Genomic DNA, 3,737 nt, shown 5'->3' on the forward strand with positions numbered 1-3,737 from the left:
CCCCGCCCCCCATCATCCACAGCCACCGCAGGGAATAACAGACTTAAGTGTGAAGCAAATGTTTTTGAAGGGAGAATTCACTGGTGTGGTGCCATGCCATCCCTTCTCAGCACAAGGCGAACAGGGACGTGGGATTGCCCGCGAAAACCTCAACCCCCTTCTACCGTTGAACACCAAATTTTCCCCTCTAATCTCCCTGCAAGAAAGAGAACTTATACCAAAATGTACAAAGATGTGTGTTTAGAATATATATATATGAAACACAAACAAGAAAAGGAAAATTTTAAGATAATGTATTAAGATTTTTTTTATTCCCAAGATGTATTTATTTTCTTTCTTTTTGTTTTTCTTTTTTTAAGTGTTTCCCAAATTGCTTGCATGCTTTTGGCCACGGTGTGTTACTTTTTTTAGCTGCTTATCCTGGTTGGGTCGCACATTGTTGGCCTGAGTGCGCACTAGTATACAAGTGCTCTGGCGTACCTTGATGAGTGGCAGCACTATATCCTGACTGATAGAGGCCAGAGTTGCACTAGTGATGGATAAATCCAGTGTATTAAAACTCCTGAACATTGTTAAAGTCTAGAATTTAACACAAATTCTAAGTCTGGTGTTAACTAGAATGAAGAGTCTTTAGGCTCTGATCTGGTCCTGTTGCATTTCTGTGCTGATTCCTTTCCTTTCCCCTCTTGCTCTTTTCTCCTTTTGTGTGCGTGACTTTTTTTTCTTTTTGCCCCCTAACCCCCTGCGTGAACTTTTTTGGGTGTCATCTCTTTCCTCTTTCAAGCAGCCGAGTGGCGCTCATGCTTATTTATCCCTTCCCACACTCTATATGTCATGCTTCCTGTTGTGCCTCTGGTTATCTTGCTCTGTTAGCCTCTCCTACAAGGAGCGGTCATGCTCTCTCTGTATCAGCTTCTGACAGAAATGCTGCTTCCTTCTGCTACTGTTGGTGATACTGATCTGACTGCCCACATTTTCTAATAATGTCATGAAGTTCATCATATAGTGTACAATGATCAAGTTGGAAGGTTATTCATAATGTTACGAAATAAAAGGTGCCATGACACATTGAAAAAGAAGTCAAAATATTTTCTTCCTTGTTTTCTAGACTGTTCTTATATTGGAGTGATAGAGCGCCTGGTAATAACATTTGAACGGTTTTGCATTTTTTGCCATGGCACAAACGCAAATCTTAATGTAATTTAGTCAGATTTTATGGAATAAACTAGCAGAACATTGTGTATAATTGTCAAATGGAAGAACAGGTATTTGATTTTACGTAGATATTACACATCTAAAACAGCAAAACAGCATTTCTCTAATTATAGTCGCAACACTTTTGGGGTACGTCTCTATCAGCTTTGCCTATCTAGAGGTAGGATTGGGGAACACCAGTTTTGAGATCTTCCTACACATTCTCAATTACGTACATGTGTTTAGGCTTTGACTAGGCTACTATAATGCACTAAATCGATTGATGGATTTGTTTGAAGGATGTGACTTTGCCCTGGTAATTTTGCTAATTGCAAACCTTCTTGTGTAAATCTTCCATATTTCCATAATCTCTGACCAGCATACCTGTTGCTGCTAAAGAAACATGAAAACACATCGTAATGCTGCCACCACTATTTGTCATGGTGAAGAAGCTTAGTGATGTGCAGTACTTGTTTTCCTCTGCTGATAGGATTTTGTATGAATTAAGTTAATTTTAGTCTCATCTTACCAGAGCACCTTTGCCTACATGTTTGCTCTGTCTCCTACATGACTTGTGATGTTAAATATTTAAGGAATTGTTTTCTAACTTGGCACTGGCTTAAAAATCTCTGCAACTTTGATCCTGATCTGTCTCGTGTGTCCCGTGAGCTTAAGATACAGTTTTACTTAACGTTCCCTGACGAACCTCTTATGGCTTCACAGAATAGAGTCAATTATACTGGGAGAAAAGACACAGCAAATCTTTAAGAAATTTCTCGTGTAAAATGACAAAATGTGGAAAGGTTCAATGAGTATGAATCACAATAGCATTTATTTCATATTTAATACACACATTGGCATGTTATGCTCATTGTTACTGATCCATTTTATTTATAGAATCATTTTTGCATAACATCTTAAGTAATGGGAAAATAAAACGTGATGGACTGGCCTAACTCTTAAAAAAGACTGCTATGCTGAATAATGTCTTGCTTACTGATTACTGATTTAAATCTAAATTGAACTATTCAGATAGTATAGTATTCTTATGTACATTGTGTATGAGGTACAACTACATAAATGACTTTACTTCCTGATGTCTTCATACAAGAGCCTTCTAAACCATTTCAATGATTTGCTTGTTTTAGATCCATCCATTGTCTCCGTTTGTCCTTGCAGTGTCTCATGGGGGCTGCTGTCTGTCTCCAGCAGTCATTAAGTGAAAGGCCAGGTATACCCTGGACAGATTGCCAATCCATCACGGAATAACAGACACACAGGACAATCAACGATATACCTGCTATAAAAATTCAGGATGATCTGCCACCACTATGTTTTACAGTATCTTAGTTTATGTCTACCAATTAGTCAATTCTAGCTGGAAAGATGGACTAACATGTGGTGAAAGTGAACAATTTTGTTTTCACCTCCAAATTACTGTTCCAAGTCATAATACCCAGATGGGAAAATTGAGCTATTTTCTTCATTCAATGGACAGGAAGCAACACATTGGCTTAGTTGTGTTTGTTTGGTGGCGAGGATTTCGTGCAGTCTTCCCACTCAATGTTGATTTTTTTGAGAGTGTTAATCTCTTTTTTTCTTACTCAATTAGCATTTTAATGTTGCCTTCCTGGGGTTTGACGTAAAACCCAAGGTAACACGTAAGAAGTCGGAAATTCAACATGGCGACGCGACTCCCACAGACACAGTCATTGACGTCCATACGCCAGTCCGCTAGGTGGCGGTAGATGCATCTTAAGTTGGTTTGCCATCCGCCACTAAAATTCAAATCTGTGCAGTTCGGTTTTACACGCCCGTAGACATTGTTTACAGTAACACTTACAAACGTGATTTTAAGCTCTACTTTCTTAAAGCAACCACTTTTGATTTGTTTAGTTTGTATTTGGAGTCGCTACATGCAACACTGATTTTAGACGCACTCTGTCTTGTAAAATAAACATGTTTCCATGGCAGCTTAGTGACGCGAGGAGCGGCCACAAACGCGGAGTCAGTCCTCCAAGTCTTAACTGCGGGTAGTTGGAGTTGCTCTCTGTTTTCAAGTGGGAAATCCAACTTCGGAGGCCGTTCCAGGTGATTTTTTTTTCCCCCCACTGACAAGTCGGAATTACTGGAATGCAGCATATTGCTCAACATTTACCCACGTCTCTGCTTGAACACACCCGAGTTACTTGAGTTGGTCATCAGCAGGCTCCTGCAGAATTGGTGACGGGCTCAGGAGTCAGCTGATTAGAGATGTGTCGGAGCAGGAGCTTATGCAAAACATGCAGGACATCATCCCTTAAAGAAGCAGGTTTGCCCTCCCTTCTCTTCCTCTTATGTAAGTCTAAAACCCAGGGAATTAAGTTATTCTACGGTGTGGGTGAAAAAAGGGTTCAGTTTCAAAGTACGACACCTTTAAATGATATTTTCTGGAGTTTTTTTTTTAACAGTTCTGAGTATTCCTTGTATCTTTGCATGTTTTTATGGTTGAATCTGTTTGTAATACCCTTTTTATATTGTTAGACCCAGGTAAACACCACATA

The sequence above is a fragment of the Poecilia latipinna genome, unplaced genomic scaffold (genome assembly GCF_001443285.1).
Source record: "Poecilia latipinna isolate Pla-1442-1.1 unplaced genomic scaffold, P_latipinna-1.0 Scaffold851, whole genome shotgun sequence".
NCBI lineage: Eukaryota > Metazoa > Chordata > Actinopteri > Cyprinodontiformes > Poeciliidae > Poecilia > Poecilia latipinna.